The following is a 17,631-nucleotide window of genomic DNA, read 5'->3' as shown; positions in this document are numbered from 1 at the left end:
CAAGGAATCAGCTTTGCTCCCAACACCAGGGGCCTGTGTCCTTCCAGGACACCCCAGGATCACCACCTCCTCGGCAGAGAAGAATAAGCAGAGTCACCCCACTCTCCAGCCCTTCATCTCCCTCCTTGCTGTGGGGCCACTGTCCCAGGACCCGGGGTTGAAGCTCCTGTCACCTCTCAACTTTCAAACACAGAACAACTACATGCTCTGTCCTCAGGACCTGCTCAGCTCAACCATGGAAATTTTGGAAAGTTAAAATGGAGCAAATTTCTCCCCAGGCACTCACTGACAGCAAAAGCTAGTACATCTAAGAGGATTTAGATCAAACCTCCAAACTACATGTTTGTCCAAACATGTAGTTTAGACAAACCAAGCAGGAAGAAGCCTTGCACAGTCCCCTCGAGACAGATTCCTGGAGGGTCCTCGCAGCACCCTCCTCCGCTGGCCACAAGGATCCCCACCTGTCCTGCTCTGTGCCTGGGATTCCACCATCCAGTCCCCCAGGGGGAGGGTGTGACCTTGTTCACAAACACTGAACTGGGAGACTCTTTCAGAGGCTCCTCAGCGTGCTTCCCCGCAGGGCCCTGGGCTCCGGCCCTCTCCCCCCACTCCCCCCCCACCCCCCAAGAGAGCAGAACACCGGCAGAGGAAGTGGCCTGCAGATGGGGAACGCAAAGCCAAGCTTTGCTGACTGGAGACTTTGAGGCTGGCTGACCAGGCCTGCCTGTCATCAGAATAAAAATTGTTTTCTGCTTCCCAAAAACATAGTTCCAAGGAAGCTAGCTGTTGTATGGTGGTAAGGCGGGCAGATAAGAAAGGAAATATTTATTTTTTCCTCTTTGCCTACCAGGCACTCGTACGTATTTGTGGCCCATGCCCATCTGAAGAAATGGAGGCTCTGAGGCTGCTGGTCCCTGAGCCCACACTGAGGGGTGTGTGGCAGAGCTGAGACCCCAGGCGTGTCAGACACGAAACACCCCCTGCCTTGCCAGGGGTTGGGGGCAGGGAGCTGGGTACCCTCTGCAAAGAATCAGAGATTTTTAGAGAAGGCTTCCTGTGAGAATGAGAAAACCTTCATTAGGGTGTTTTAATCAATAAGGTACAAACATAAACTTCCTCCTTGCAAACATTTCTGGACTCCTGGGGATACCTATGTGTCCAACAAATTGTTAAGGAAGCAAGTATAACATTTAAAAATCCCCATCCCAGCCAGTCAGCGAATGCTTTTTGCTGGGGGTGGGAAAGAGTACAGCCAAACTCGATGGCTCCTTGCATCCAGCTCCTGTCTCTTGCCTTGACAGAGTCCAGACTTGTCATCTGAGAAGGGGGAGGACGAGGTCACTGCCCTTTTCTTGTTTCCACCCAGAGATCTGCTCTTCTTTCCAGCCTGCAGGCTGCAGCATGCTAGGAGCTGCCTGGAGTTCTTGCAAAGGGGAGTGTAGGATGCAGCTTCCTCCCCTCTCCTCTTAGTGCAAAGACAAGACACCCTAGTCCAAGGCCAAATGCCCTTAGTTTACTTGTAGCTGTTACACTGGGCCCAGGCCAGAACCTCACTCAGACTGCTGTACATGGAGCACGTCACTGAGCCTGCCCCATCTGCAAAGCGGGAGTCATCAGACCGCTCCACAGACCCGAGAGATGAAATGAGAAAGTGGGAGAGGATGTGGGAGTGTATGCATTCTCTTTCTGAGTAACAAATTACCCCAAAGTTAGCAGCTTAAAACAATGCCCATGGGACAGTTCTGTAGTGAGAAGTCCAGGTGGCTTCAGCTGGATTCTCAGCTCAGGGTCTTGTAAGGCCAAATCAAGGGTAAGCTGCCTGGGCCTCTGTCTAGAAGCTCTGGGAAAGAGCCTGCTCCCAAGTTCTTTTGGGTTGCAGCAGAACTCTGCTCCTGAGGTTGTAGGACTGAGGTGCTGTTTCCTTGCTGGGTGTCTGAGTTCCTAGAAGTTGTTCTGTCTCTGGTCCTCTCCATCTTCAAGTCAGCAAAAGTACATGGAATCCCCCCTCTGGTGCTTCACATCCATGGTTTCCTCTCCAGCCACCCTCCAGAGAAAACCCTGCTTTTAGAGGGCTCGTGTGATCTTACCAGGCACGCCTACCAGATAATCTCCCTTTTGATTAACTCAAAAGTCAACCGATTCATAATATTAATTAGGTGCTTGAAATCCCTCTGCCTTGTGATGTTACAGAATCAGGGGCTTGATATCATATTCGGGGATCAGGGTGGGAAAACCTGGGAGCTATATTTAGAATTCTGCCTAGCTCAGGGAGCTAAAGCCTTCGGCATTCTTGTCTAAGGGCTGAACTACTCTGACTACTGGGTTTCCTCCCTCTGCCCCAGCTTCTGGGAATCTTCAAGACCTGAGCGGGGAGTCCTGCTTCAGGACCTCTGGGACTTTGCTGGTGCCCATCACCTTCTCCCTTCCAGAGCTTCAGCCACCCACCCTACCCAAGTCTCTGCTGGGCTCCACCCGTCTCTGCACGCTCTCTCAGCACTGCACCATCCTCGTGATCAGTGGTGGGCATCTACACTCACCTACCCTCTCTCCGCCCACTAGACTCTGCTCTCTTCCCCTATCCCAGGGGATGCCTTTCAGGCCCTATTTCCCTGGCGTTATGTCCAGGGCAGCGATGGGTTCTGTCCTGTAGTGTGTTGTATGACCAACACCTGGCCCAGGGCCAGGGGCACAGTGGCTACTCCGCAAACACTTGTTGTCAGTCCTCTGGGTTCGTGTATCTGTGGGGTCCATTCATCAAAGTGCTTTTCTCCCTAACACATGCCATCTCCCACCCCTGTAGCAAGTAAAGCCCCGTCACACTCACCCCTCAGCTGGAGGGCAGTGAGCCAAGCGAGGGGCTGAGTGTGTGGGACCCTCAGGATGAAATGCCACCAGTAACTCTGTTCAGTCACACATACACGCACGAGAGAGAGAGAGAGAGAGAGAGAGAGAGAGAGGGAGAGAGGGACTCTGTGTCCCCTCTGGATCATAGCTGGATAGCTGGGGAGGGCGAGCCACCACCAGGCTTCCACCCCTCCCCAGACCTGGGCCTCGGCTCAGTGATCTCTCTAGGAGTTTATTTGTTGCTGGCCTTAATCTCTTTTCATTTTGTCCCTGAATTTAGGCCTGTGTTCTCATCCCCAGGGACCCACCCATTTCCTCTTGGGAGTCCAGCCCAGGACAGTGTGGTTTGAAGAACGTTCTAATCCCAGCTCCAAAGCTCCGAGAGAAAAAGATGACTAAAACCCCTGGAATGCGGAGCCTGCTGCTTCCTGCAAAGCGTTTTGAATGAAACAGAACCAACAGCTGCAGCACAGAGAATGGAAACTCTGAGGGACATCATGGCTCCCGGTCCTCGGGTAGCAAGGCTGTGAGTAGAACAAGCGCATTATTTGGGCCCAGCCCGGATGCCCTCCATGCCCACCCCTCCTTGCTCTCCTTCCAGGAACCAGGTCTGTCATGCCAGCGATGTGCTCCTGTGGCTCCCTTATTCCAAACACCCCACGGCCCCCTGCCCAAAGTCCCAGGCTCTTTGTGGGAAGTGGTAAGACCCTTTCCCATTCGCCAGCCCCCGAAGGCATCTAAGACCCCACAGCCCAAACCCTCTGCCCTCTGAGGAGCAGAGGGTGAGCACAGCCTCCAGCGTAGGCCCCACCCTGGAACCAGCCCCAGGCCAACTCGGGCAGTGCTGGCCAACTCTCGCAGAGCACGCTAGGAGAGCCGCACCTGGGGCTGCCGTCAGGGTGGACTTGAGGCATGTGGGGAAGGACAGGCAGTCCCATCAGGAGCAAAAGGCCTGAGACTGAGAATTCAGGGAACTCTGAAAGATCACTCCCTCATAAAGGGAGAACACGTTAACATTTTTTCAATTTCTTTATGGAGATGTAATACACAGGCAGCAAACTTCACTGATTTTCCCGATACAGCCCAATGAATTTAAATACATATATAACACTTGAATCAAAATACAGAACATTTCAAATCCCCCAGAAGGTTCTCGGGAGCCCCTTCTCAGTCAATATTTGTCCCCTTCAGAGATCACCACTCTTAAGAGATTTCTCTCACCATCTATTAATTTTGCCCTTCATTTTTGGACTTCAATGAAATGGAATCACAAACAGTGAGCGCTCTTGCTACCAGCGTATTTGGCCCCAGCAAGTCTATGAGAGTCACCCTTGTGGCAGACACACTGGCAGCCTCATGGCACCTACTGTGCTCCGGGTGCTGCACACAGGATGGCATGTTGATTTTTTGCACTGAAGCCTTGTTCTTGAGCCCACTTTGCAGATAAGGAGGTCAGTTAAATCAGCCACATAGTCAGGACATGGGGAGCTGGAATTCAAGTCCAGGATAGATCAAGTCCAGAGCTAATTCTCTTTTCTCTTTCCTCTACAGATATAAGAAGACCTGCTCCCATTACACCAGGAAGTGGGAAATACTGCCTCAGAGATCCATAGGCTAGAATTTCCTCACGAAGGAGACTCATTTCAGGCATTTGTGCACCCGAGCCTGACAGGAGCCCTGTTTTACTCAGTGCCCCCCGTCCATGGGGATGTAGGTAAGGCAGAAGCAGAGGGGTAAGCATTGGGAGAGGAGGGCATCTCAGAGCACCAGGCCCAGTAAAAGTTTGGGGAGGAAACAAGTGAAGAAGTTCATTCATTTAGTCGGCCAATATTTATTGAGCACCTACTATATGCCAGGCACTGTCTAGGCATTTAGTTTTGGGTTATCTACAGCTATGTAACAAGCCACTCGAAAGTGTAGTGGCTTAAAATGAACAATAAACACTTAGCATCTCTTATGATTTTATAAGTTGACTGCACAGTTCTACTGATCTCACCAGGGTCTCTTATGCTGCTACAGTCAAATGACAGGTGGAACAGCAGTTATCTGGAAGCTTGACTGAGCTGGCAGAGTCAAGATGGCAGATTCTCATGTCTGGTGCCTGGGCAAGAACCCAGAAGGCTGAGCTCAGCTGGGCCTCTAAGATTGCTGGATTCCCTCTCTCTCTGCATACTCTTATAGTATCTCCTTCCCATGTGACCTTTCCGGGTCTCCTTTCCACGTGGATTTCTCCAGCAGGGTTTTCAGACTTGTGATATGACAGTTCAGGGCTTCCAAAAGTGCAAAGGTGGAAGGCCCTGAGCTTTATCATAGTTTAGCCTCACACCAGCAGCTACAAAGGCTTACCCATGTACATGGGAGGGGTCATCAATTCCATTTCTTGATAGAAAATGTGTCAATAAATATGAACCATGTTTAAAACCAGCACAGTCTATCGGCTGGATATAAATTATTTACGTTCCTCCCACATGCAAAATACACTCCCTCCCTTCCCATGATCCCCAAAAGTCTCACCTATTATGGCATCAGGTTTAAGCCAGAGGTCCTGGACCCCATCATTTAAACCAGGGATGTCCAACCTGTGGCCCAGGATAGCTATGCATGCGACCCAATATAAAATCATAAATTTACTTAAAACATTATGATATTTGTTTTGTGATTATGTGTTGCAATGTATTTAATGTGTGGCCCAAGACAACTTTTCTTCTTTCAGTGTGGCCCAGAGATGCCAAAAGGTTGGATATCCTAAACCATCCAGGGATGAAGAAAATCCCTCAGAAGCAATTCCTCAGTCAACTCCTTGAGTACTATTTCTCTTTATCTAAAGACTTGTGAATGAAAGAGAAAAGTTATCTGCTCCAGGCACACCCCACGCACAATGATGGGGCAGGCATAGGATAAGTACTATGAACACTCCCATTCAAGGGTGGGAGAGAGGAAGGCACACAGCAGTCACTGGTCCATAGCAATTTTGAAATCCAGACAAGTACATAATGCTAGTTTCTTCTTCTTCTTCCTCTTCTTCTTCTTCTTCTTCTTCTTCTCCTTCTCCTTCTCCTTCTTCTTCTTTCTTCTTCTTCATAATGCTAGTTTCTTCTTCTTCTTCCTCTTCTTCCTCTTCTTCTTCTTCTTCTTCTTCTTCTTCTTCTTCTTCTTCTTCTTCTTCTTCCTTCTACTTCTTCTTCTTCTTCATAATGCTAGTTTCTTAATGAGGGCTCACTTCTACTGCCCAGAAATGCTCTCAATGGCTCTTGACTCTGTCCTCTGGGCTCTTGGTTCCACTTCTGAATCACCCATCCTTTACTATAAAAAATGACAGATGTCTGCAACTGAGTAGTTTTCTCAGCCTGCTTGCTTCTTGGGGGCTCACGATCCAAAAAACTTCGGGGCATTTATTTTTACTTTGTTCTATTCTGTCCCTTTTAGTCTGAGCCAGTGGTGCTTCTGACAATATAACTCTATTTAAGATGTTATGGGTTCCCTGTGAGTCCTGTTGAGCTTCCCTTTGCTAGTCAAAAGCTATACCCCAGATCTCATGAAGGTCAGACATTCTCTATCTTGAGCTGTTTGTGGAGCTGTTGAGGGAAAATCCCTTAAAATTCTTAGAAGCCCTATGTTTAATAAAGAGGATCTGTGAAGCATGCTCTTGAAGTACTCAGAGGGCCTTTGTCTATCTGAAAGACTTTATGAAGTGTTAGATCTTTCTGAGGTTTTAACAGAGGTTCTTATGGTCCCGTCTGTGTTTCATTCTTGTCCTGAAGCCCTTTCATTTCAGACTTTGAGAATTTTTTCGCCATCTGGGGAGGATGAGAATGAGAAACAAGATTTATTTTGAAGCCCAGCAAATTTCTGGCTTTTTAATATTGTCTATAAATTTGGCTTGAAAATTTCCTTTTAACACATCTTTTTTTCTCTTTATCCTATGCAGCTAAAATAGTCCATTTGGCACCTCCAACATTCTGCTTAAAAATCTCCTCTGCCCAAACCATTAGGTCATTTGATATATTTCTATATTTCTATATGTCCACATCACTTCAAGTGACACTGTTGCTGAATTTTCCTCCACTACATGATATGGGTCCCCTTTCCTATTGCTTCCAAGAACTTTTTCCTCACCTCCCTTGAAGACCTCAGCAGTAGCCTCCTTTAGGGCTGTTAGACTTCCACTAACAATAGCATCAAAACCCTTACCATCCCTGCCCAACTCTCAGATCTAAGCCACAGATTTGGGTTTTGTTATGGCAGCTCTCCCCTTCAAGGTAACAAAAAGTCCATCCATATCAGCGATCCATTGCATTATAACAAACCGTCCTTAAACAAAGGTCTTAAAACAGTAACAATCATGTATCTTGCTCACAAATTTGGGAATTGACAGACAGTTCTCACTTAGGATCTCTCTCATGAGTTTTCTATCAATTGGTGGCTGAGGCTAAGGTCAGCTCAAATGCTTCTTCATTCTCATGCCTGGGGCCTAGGCTAGGAAGACTCAAAACAGCTTGGGGCTGGCTGGCTGGAGCTCCTCGGGCATCTCTGTCTTTGAATGTGGTCTCTCTACAAGGCAGACTCAGGGCAGTGGAATTTCTTTCAAGGTGGCAAAAGGCTGCCAAAATGAGTGTCTCAAAAGGAGCCACCAGAAGCTACATGGTCTTTTCTAACCTGGCCTTGGAAACTGTACAGTGTTACTTCTGCATTGTATGTGTCTAGGCACTCTCAAATCCCCACCCAAGTTCAAGGGGCAGGGACACTCTTAATGAGAGGAGAGTTACAGATTGTGGACATGTTTTAAAACCATTACAAGAGGTTAAGTAATACGTCCAAGACCACATAGGTGGAAAGTGACAGAGCTGAGGTTTGAACACAGACACTCTGATTCCAGACTCACATCCTTAACTGTGAGTCTACACTTCCTCCTGTATCTGTAGACACGGAGGTAGATAGTGAACGATGCAGAAGTGGGTGGGTTCTCTGTCATGGGAAAGCTCCTGACTTGCTTTTCTATTCTCAGCTGTCTCTCAGAAAGGTAGTGGGACTTCACATTGGCTGCAGGGGACGGCCTGAATGTAAAATGATGTAATGAATCCGAGCTGGTGCAGCCTTCTCTCAAGGCATTCTCTCCTCCCTGTGACCGTTTCCTTCCCTGTGGCCACCAGTGCCTACGCTGTGGTTCCCACGTCACTCCCACCACAACCTGAGACTGGCCCCCGTGCAATTTCTCACCTTCTCACCAGGTGTGCTCCCGTGGGAGAAGGAGGAGTGTCCTCGACATTTCGGGAATACCTGCCAGACTGTTTGGTGGAAAGCCTCCTCCAAAGCTTGAATTATTCATCAGGAAAAGATGAGGCTTCTGTCGACTTGAGCAGCCCATGAAGTTTTCTTAAATTTCCTTTAAGGCTTGACTTTCAGCGGACTTGGACACATGAGATTAAACATTATTACATCTTTGCCACGAGCACTGAAGCCCTAGGTAGGGCTTGCAGTGTAGACGACCATTTCCAGGAAACCTTGTCTGGAACAATGCTTCACACTCTGAGTGACACTCTGACGCCGAGGACAAATCAGCCAGGAGACAAACGGTGGGCAGGCAGGGCCACAGTGAATGGTTAGCAACCTGTGTACTGCCTGAGGGGGCTGGCCAAGGAGGTGCGTGGAGTGGGGCCTGAAAACAAGCCCCACGTTCCACTGGCCACACCTTTCATCCTGGTGAGGGGCTGTGTCCGCCTGGAAGAGAGAACAGATTTTCCTAACTTGTCTGCCCAGAAGGGTGTCTTTTTCTAGCTCAATACCACATGGGCTAGCAGCAGCACTAGGGGAAGGCTGGAAGGTAGAATAGAATATATTTACTTAGTCTACAGGACAAGTGACTGAAATCAACCTTGGCAAATAATGATAATAAATTTGCTAAATTTTAAGAACGAATTGAACAACTGGGCCTCAGGAAAGACCAGAGCCAGGGCAGCTCCAAGGACCCAAGCCCCCAGAGTCAACCTCCCCTGAGACCTCCCCCGTTAAAGCCGCCCCACTCCTTCAGCTCTCTGTCTCTGCCTTGCAGTTCAAAATTCCAGGGTCTTGAGAGAAGGAATCTGACTGATCTGGCTTGGTTCAGCTATTCCCTCCATGCTCATCAGCTGTGGCTGGAGGGAGGGAGAAACAAGAGTCATTTAGTATAGAACGTATTCCACAGATTCAGCTGCTGAGCCCCTCACCATGAGTATCCCGGGGTTTGCAGAATCTAGGCCCTCATGGTGAGCTTTGCAGCCCTCCAAGAGTTGCCTATAGAAGTTCCATATAATTACGGAGGATTTGTCATCCCCAGGAAGGCCAATACAATTGATGACCTTCCCACAAAGTCCTGAAAGGCTATCTGGTCCATGCAGTCAGAAGAAAAGACTCCTGCAGCTGTGTATCCATTTGGTTTCACTGTATGTGCTGCAGGCAGTGATGTTTTTCACTCACCAAAGGCCTTATTTACCAGTTCTCTTACCACCAACAGTAAGTCAGTTCTTCGTGTGTCTCTGACAGCCTGGAGCAGACCTGCAGCTCTGTAGAGCTATTTAGAGGCCAAATTACCATCAGAAATGAATTCTGGCAAAAGTCACAAAATTATTTTCCTGTGTCTTGCTTGGCAATCTTTTAAAATATTTTTAAAATTATAATACATTTAAAAATAATCCCACAGAAACCCACAAAGGCAGCCATTCCCCGGATGCAACAGATGTTAACAATTTGCCATTTTGCTTCAGATTTCTTAATCTTCTTAAAACACATAAAACATTGCAGCTACAGCTAAGTCCCTGCCCCACATCCCTCCTCCCTCCCGCCCACATAGGTATGAGTACCGGCCTGCAGTTGGTAGTATATCATTTCCAAGAGCAATTTGCGTTTTGACTCTCCTCTGTGTTCGGACCTCAGGTGCAGGACTGAATGCAACATACCCAGTGGCACACTCTCATCACTGTTCGTTCCGCACAAGGGCCCTGTCTTGGTTTATTTCTCTGTTCCTCTTATCCTTAAGGGTTCACTGCCCCAGTCCCTGCTCCCCCACCCTAAAGAAAGGTAACCACGTTAATGGTTGACATCATGTCTTTGTATGTGTCCCTATAAACATACATCACCCTTCCGTGTACATATGTGCTTCTCGTTTACGTAAACGATACTGTACTGTAGATTTTAGTGCTGCTTGCCCTTTTCAGTCAGCACTGCTTTTAAGGTCCACACACATTGGTGAGTGTACATCTAGTTGCTTGTATAGCACCTGCGGTGGACTCAATGCATTCTTATTCCATTCCCCTAGTGAGGTGGGGGAGAGAGAAATAAACTGAGGCGACGGTTAGAAGTAGGCTTCTCCTTTAGACTCTATCCCAGGAAAGAGGTGTGCCAAAGCCCCTGCCTCGACCATGCATGTGTGCATACGCGCACGCACACCTCTTCAACGGGCAAGTGGAGTGGGTGGGGAAAGCAAGCTGGGGGTTCTATCAAGGGAAGCCCTGCCCTGGAGCTCCGGGACTTCCAGACCCACGTCCTTTCCTCCTCCGAGGAGCCTGCCCTGTCCACCGTACTTCATGCAGGTCTCTCCCGCTTCTGATGACTGTGATTCTCATTTAACCGTAGACTAATCTGTCCTAGTCTTTCTGTTCCTACCTCCCCATTCAGACTGATGTCCTACTGAAGGAAAGGAACATCTCTTGTCTTGTTTGTCTCTCTTGCTCAAGGCCTGGCCCAGAGGACAGGAAGGAAGGGAGTGAGGAGTTGAATCATGATTTTACTTAAGTCAGCCTTGCTCCCTCTGTTTTAGGGACAGGCCATCTTTCAACAAACACATGTAAAGAAGGTTCTTAGAAACCCAGAGAAGACACACTGCTCCAGTTCTCAGGGAGCCCTTTCGTGAGGAACGAAAACATCCAAACATGAAGTTGTAGGACAAGGTGGAGAATGCAAAGACTTGGGCACATACCTGGGGCACAGAGGAGGAAACCCCGGCTCAGGACAAAGCGAGGCTGGGGGCGGGGGGGGGGGCGGCTCCTAGAGGAGGTGACTTCCAAGCTGAACCTGGGAACCCAGTCAGAACAGGTGCTTGGACAGGACAAAAGCTAAGTTTATAATTAGGAGTACATGACAAGATTGTGAATTAAGATTGAGAGGATGCAAGAAGTTTTAGTATTGTATGCATTTCAGGTACTATGGCTGTGTAAGAAATTACTGTAATACTGGCATCCAATAACCATTTATGTTTGCAGATTCCTTGGGTCAGGAATCTGGAGAGGGTACAGCCAGCAGGGCTTCTGTCTGCTCTGTGTTGTCTGGGGCCTCAGCTCTGGGATCCCCTGAAGGCTCATTCACTCGCAAATCTGGTGGTTGGCGCTGGCTGGAGGCTGGAGGCCTCAGCTCCTCTCCACATGGGTCTTTCCACTGGTCTCTCCACAGAGGCTAGTTTGGGCCTAGTCAGTAAATGGCAGTTGGATGAGGACCCCCAAAAAGGGGAGAGCCAGGTGGGAGTTATACCCTTTGCATGACTTAGCATTCAAAGTCACCATTTGTGCCACACTCTGCAGGCAGAGCAGTCACAAGCCCCTGCCCAGATTCAGTGAGAGGGAACGTAGATCTCATGACTCAATGGGAGGCCTGCCGGTCATGCTGCAGGAAGAGCCTGTGTGATGGGGTATGCATTTTGATATGGTCATCTTTGGAAAGTACAATCCTCACAGTATTTATTGACAGAGTGGAGGGACAATAATGGATAGACAGGGAGGATATGAAAGACGAAGGCAGCGAGATACAAGGCTACAAGGATAGGTCAGGCCAGGTTCTGGAAGGTTTTAAAAACCACACTTAAAAGAATGCTTATAGGCAAAGGAGGACTTTAGAAGCCCCAGGACTCCTGCCCACCCCCGCCTTCGGCACCCAGTACCCACTCTGTGCTTGATCAGAAAATACCTAAGGTCCTCTATGAATGGCTAAAGCAAAGGGACTTTCAGGGTTGGTCTGTAATCCCGAGTAAGAGTCGAAGGTGGCCAGCCACCAGCCCCTTTCCCTTGTCCCGGCGTGCACACGTATCCACACTAACTGGCCAAGCCCGATCTCTCAACACTAGAGAGACACAAATGCTGCTGCTTGGGTGGCAAGCAGGGACTCCTCAGAAGTGCCTTTCCAAGTTCATTCTGAATGGTCTTGGGCAAGGCAAAACCACACTTTACACACACACACACACACACACTCAGAGGCCCACACTGTGTAGGATAAAGGGGCAGCATCACATCAAGGAGAGAGCACTGGTTTGGTAGTCAGGTGTCTTGTGTTCTCATCCTGGCTCTGCCCAACCAGCTGTGATCCTCAGGGAGGACATTTGCTCTGCTGGAGCTTGCACACAAACACAAGAATTACACTAGACAGGAGTTCTCTGCAAGTATAGTCATTGGAGCTCTTCAGTTAAAGTCACTTGGCCTGAAAACTACAGTTAGCTACTACCTCATACCCCTTAGAATGGCTAAAATAAAGATTGACAATACCAAGTGCTGACAAGGATGCAGAGCAACTGGAACTCTCATACTTTGCTGGTGGAGATGCAAAATTGAATACCTACTTCAGAAAACACTTTGGCAGTATCCACTGAAGCTAAGCAATTTCTCTATGACCCAGCAATTCCACTCCTAGATATTTACCCCAAAGACATAAAAACATATGCTCATAAAAAGACTTATACAAAATAATTATAGCAGCTCTATTTGTAACAGCCAAAAATTGGAAATAACCCAAGTGTCCATCAATAGGCAAACAGATAAACTATTTAAACTATTTAACAGATAAGCCCCAGCCCTCTGCCCAGTCCTGGCTGGTATGGCTCAGTGGATTGAGCACCAGCTTGCAAACCAAAATGTTGCCAACTTGATTCTTGGTCAGGGCACACGCCTGGGCTGCATGCCTGGGTTGTGGGCCAGGTCCCCAGTAGGGGGACGCGCAAGAGGAAACCACACTTTAATGTTTCCCCCCTCTCCTTCTCCCTCCCATCCCCCTATCTAAAAAATAAATAAATAAAGTCTTCTAAAAAATAAAAAGAAACAAACTACTGATTCTCACACATGGGTGGATCTCAAACATTATGCTGAATGAGAGACTTCAGACACAAAAGAATGTATACTGTATATAACTCCATTCATCATGAAGTAAAAAAACTTACAGTGACACTTAAAAATAGATGATGATGGAAGTCAGAACAGTGGTTGCCCTGGAGGGGCTTTGGGTGGGGTAGGGAGGGGGACACACAGAACTTTCTGGAGTGATAGAATCGTGCTGTATCTGATGGAATGTCGGTAACACAAATGTATCCATTTGTCAAATGCATAGACCTATACACTGAAGATCTGTGCATTTCGCTGTTTTACTTTAAAAAGTATTACAAAATTATGTGGACTGCCTGTTAAAAGGCAGTTCCCTGGGTACTCAGACCTACTGAGTCAGGGAGTCCTCTGGAGCAGGGCCCGGGAATCCGCATTCGGAGCAGACTCCAGCTTCGAGGAGGAGCGCATTAGATTTGAGCCCCACGCGCCTGGGGGCAATACCCACACACTGCTCTCCCCCCACGTCCCCACCACACAACCCGCCCTCCCCACCAGGCACTGGCCGCCTCCGCTCTCCCCAAGCCCCAGCCCTCTGCCCAGTCGCCCTTGGTAACCAAGAAAGAGCTTGAAAACCCTTTTGGCGGTCGCCGAAGGAGGGGCCATCCACAGTGTCACGAGACAAGGGCCAATACAAAATGCGGGGTAATTGGCGGTTTTCTAATTCGCGGCCCTTTGTGCGGCGGCGCGGAGCCGGCGGCCGGGCTCCCGGGCTCCCGGGCCGGGCCTTCGCTCCCCGCGCTCTGAAGCGCATAATTAATCGGGCTTCACAGGGCCCGGGACAAAGGCGCCCATTCACGGCGCGGCTCCTCCCCCCGGGGACATTGTTATTCCCGAAAACTGCAGCCAGCTGGGCCGCAGAGAAACGCCGGCTCTGTGGGAGAAGGAGCGGCCCGCGGCCGCCCGGGAGAGAGGGAGCTCTGTCTCTGCGCCGCGAGCGGGCGGGATTAGAGCGGCCCGGAGCCCGGGGTGGGCAGGGGGCCCGGGGTCTTTTCTGAAGGCTGCCCGACTCCTCAGAAAGCCTCGTGATTTCCATGGGGCCCTGGAGAAGAGCGCCATGGAAATGGTAATGGGGGGCATTGAGACTGCTTCTTAGGGAGGGAGAACGGAGTGTATTCAGGCCGCCCGACCGTGGCACTGCTCCCGGGTGGGAGGCGCCGATGAATGGCGGGGGGTGGGGGGCAGGGTGCCCCCACCTGTACCAGGCCCTCCCGGGCACCGGGAAAATTGCTTCAAGGAATAAGGGCCTGAATCTGGGTGCGCGGAGCCTGTAGTGAAGTCAGGGGCCGGGAGTGGGAAGACCCCGTCGCTACCTGGCTTCTGTTCCAAGGACCACCTGGGAAACTTGTTCGTAATAATACCTACACAGGCTCCCCGAATCTGGGCTAGCCCAGGGCGTCTGTGTTTCGTGGGCCCTCCAAGCACCTGTGAAGCCCACCCATGGTGGGCTACCTCTCAGCACCACCGAGGGAGGGAGGTGGCTCAGGTGCTCCGCTTCCCAGTTCGCAGAGGAGGAAACAGGCCCGAGGAGGTAAACGGATTGGCTGAGCCGGCTGTTGTGCCAGAGCAGACCAGAAGAAGGAATGGGCTGCTGGAAAGGGAGGCTGCACCCTTTCCCCAAGACATTTCTTGACTGTTCAGGCTCGCTCTGAGCTCTTCCCTCCGGGGCCTCTCCTTGCAGGAGACGGATCTGCCTAGTTAAATGCCTCCAGCATGTTCTGTCTTGTGGGTTCACTGGGGTTTCTCCTGCTGGCCCCATCAGAGACAGCCTGGAGTGCAGGCCCAGCCATCACACTGGTTTGTGTCTGGGCCGGTGCCAGTAGAGCTCCAGCCAAAGGCTCATTGAATGTGAACAGCATCTCATGACTCCAGGGTCCAGTCCTCTCAGCTTTGTTCCTTTCAACTCCAGTGTCCTCCCAGGGCCCAGCAGAGGGCTTGGTCCCAGGTCGGCAGTACAGGGCTTCACCTTTGCCACTGAACCCAAGGAAACAGGCACCCGTTCATTCTTCCTCCCAGAGCTGGGAGCAGTGGTGAACAGCCACCATGGATTTCCAAAACCTCAGCGTCCTGAACACCTCCCAGAACAAGCAGGGGCCTTTCCAAAACCCCGCCCATCCCAGCCCATCTCTCGGAGACATTCTGTCCCTCAGCTATATACTCTGGAAAATGTTCCCTCAGCCTGACTGCCAGTCCCGAGCAGGACGACAGGCCCCAGAGCCAGGCAGGGCTGTGGAGCCTCGCTCCTCTGCAAGTCAGGGGAAGAAAGCCTCCTGTATTTTCAGAGAAGCCCAGGCCGGCCTCCAAGACCCAGAGAGGGTGCCCCGCCAAGCTCACTGCTTCCATCAGGCCATGCCGAACACTGGAAAGCCGGCGTCATGCGACATTCATATCTGTGGGTGGGAGAGTGTGCAGAAAACTCAAGAACAAAGTGAAGGCAAAGGGAGCAGAGAGTTCAGCCAAGGCCTGGCCGGGCCTCTTAAGGGGGCAGATCAGCTTTCCAGTAGCAAGCCGACTCAGGGATAGCCACCGAAGCCAGCGGTTTCCCAGGGTGACCCTGTGACTTAAACAGCCCCCAACAGCCAGGCTGCCAGCATGGTATCGAGCAGAAAAACAAGCCCGCTGTCTCCCATTAAATAAATGTGAGTGATACTACACCCTCTAGAAACGAGAGGAAGAAGGCTCAGCTATGAGGAAACCAGACTATGCAGAACAATGTCCTTGAAATAGACACCGAGGCATTTAGGGGTAAAGAAGCAAACTGTCTCTAACTTGTTCTCAAATGATCCCATAAAAGGTAAATTATTGGTGAATCTTAGAAAAGGCCTTACAGAAATCATCAATACTTGTAATACTTTTATAATTTTTTTGAAGTATAAGTTTTGGGTTTCTTTTTTTTTACAGTAGGTAACACACACACAACAGAGCAGTGATATTCCAAGTCCTCCACCCAGGAATGGGGCTCACTCCCTGGTTGTCACCACCTTCACACACGCACACTCGCAGCAGCTGCCACTGTCTTCCGTTACAGCACTTCCTGAACCCAAGTCGTCCTGCAGGTCCTCGAGGGCAAGGCCTGTGTTGTTTGTCTCTATCATCTTATCGCAGCTCCTGCGGTGCTTTGTAAACAGCAGGCATTCAACCAAACCCAGCATCCAATTCTTCGCCATGGAAGCTTTCCTGCTGTGAGTGAGATGGAAGGAGGAAAAGAAGGGGATTTGCCAGTGGGAAGAAAGAACCAAGAAAGACGATAGAGTCTATATAGGTTTTCCGGTCCAATACACTCGTGTCAGAACGGATCATTATTTTCAAGGTCAGTAGTCAGGCCCCTCCATTAATCAGATCCCTCCATTCTCCACCAAGCTTGTACAGCAACTCAGCCCCCGTGGGGCAACCCAGTGGGGTCCACCCAGAGCAATGACAGACATACACAGCTTGAACCCGACCACATTCACTTCAACATGTGGTTACCAGATTATGGAATCTATTTATTCAATCATTGGCTGGTTCTCTGAGTGTTCTGTGTATGCAAATCTCGTCTCTCCAAAGAGACCACAGAATTAGGGACCTGGCCTTCTCCCACTCTCCCCCATGGCCATCCTTATGGGGTTAATAGAGACCCAGACCCACGATGAGCTGTCAGGTGGGTCCGCCAGGGACTGTGTCTGTTTCGCTCTCTTCTACCTCTCCAGCCCTGAGCACAGTGGTTGGCACACATCTGGTGCTCAGGAGAGACTCACTGAGTAATGGAATAGTGGGAATCCTGCGGTGACTTGAGTCGGCTTGCCTTCTTTGCCAGGACACACTGAGCAGACTCTTTGAGGCCTCAGATACTCAGCCTCGGAGACAAAACCAGTGCAGGCCTCCCCTCTCTGCCCATGCTCAGAGCGGGTCCCTCTGACTGCCAGTTCCACCACGTCCCTGAGAAAGGCAGCCTCTGAGTTCTCTTCTCATGTGACAAGAAGCTCAGCACATTTCTGGTGGGGGCAGGACCTTCTGTAAGAGAGCTCTGGATCCCCCACCCCCTCCCTCCATCGTCATATACACTGATAAGGACAAGGCCCAGTGCTGGGGCCCACAGAGTGTAGCATCCTACAGATGCCAGAGACAAGGGAGAGGGTGACCAGAATGGCCATCAGGAGCTCCGTTTCCCTCCCCTGTGCCTGGGTCTGGGACACTCATTACAGGGCAATGAGACTGCTCCCCCCACTTACTAGCAGAAATGGGAAACTGAGGCATGGAGATCTTCAATGAGGCCCTTGGTACCCTTCCAGGACGCCAACCCCCAGGCCTAGGAGCCGCGTGCTGTCTTTTTTCTGTTGCTACCGTAGGCCTGAGCCCCAGACCAGTCCAGGGAGAGGTTGGATGCCTTCATGGCTTTAGCAAAGGAACATTTCAGGCTGCCCAGGGAAATCTCTGCACACCTCTCGGGAGGGAGAAGCTTCTCCTTTAACATCCCCCACCATGGGGCTGAGCTGTCTTGACGAAGCTTCTCCTCTCTCAACGCCTCTCACCATCTCCCTGTGCCCCAGTAGAGAACCCCTCACCCCGAGCCTTTGGGCAGGACTGGCCACGCTCCTAGCGTACTCTGTGGGTGCTTCCAATCCAGGAAAAGCCAGGCTCCCTGACTGGGGGCTCATTCTTCCTCCTGCTTCTCCCTTTCTTGGCTTTTCGCCTCCCC

At 50.2% G+C, this 17,631-nt stretch overlaps 1 long non-coding RNA gene across 4 annotated transcripts in view; it reads right to left on the bottom strand.

The window, feature by feature from the left end:
• Positions 1–6,505: 6,505 nt before the first annotated feature.
• Positions 6,506–17,631, bottom strand: part of LOC123811924 — a 56,554-nt gene continuing 45,428 nt past the window's right edge. For 3 of the 4 annotated variants that reach the window (XR_006784454.1, XR_006784456.1, XR_006784455.1), the window contains exons 3-4: positions 8,062–8,562; positions 6,506–6,641 (exon numbers count right to left, since the gene is read on the bottom strand). This is a non-coding gene — a long non-coding RNA (uncharacterized LOC123811924). Of the gene's footprint in view, positions 6,642–8,061; positions 8,563–9,680; positions 9,787–17,631 lie in introns of those variants that run through there. The other variant, XR_006784457.1, reaches the window with a different exon arrangement.

This window comes from Phyllostomus hastatus, unplaced genomic scaffold, assembly GCF_019186645.2.
Source record: "Phyllostomus hastatus isolate PE091 unplaced genomic scaffold, TTU_PhHast_1.1 phas_scaffold_78, whole genome shotgun sequence".
NCBI classification, from domain to species: Eukaryota; Metazoa; Chordata; class Mammalia; order Chiroptera; family Phyllostomidae; genus Phyllostomus; species Phyllostomus hastatus.
Note: the sequence above shows the minus strand (reverse complement) of the source record. Positions and strands in the feature narration are given on the sequence as shown.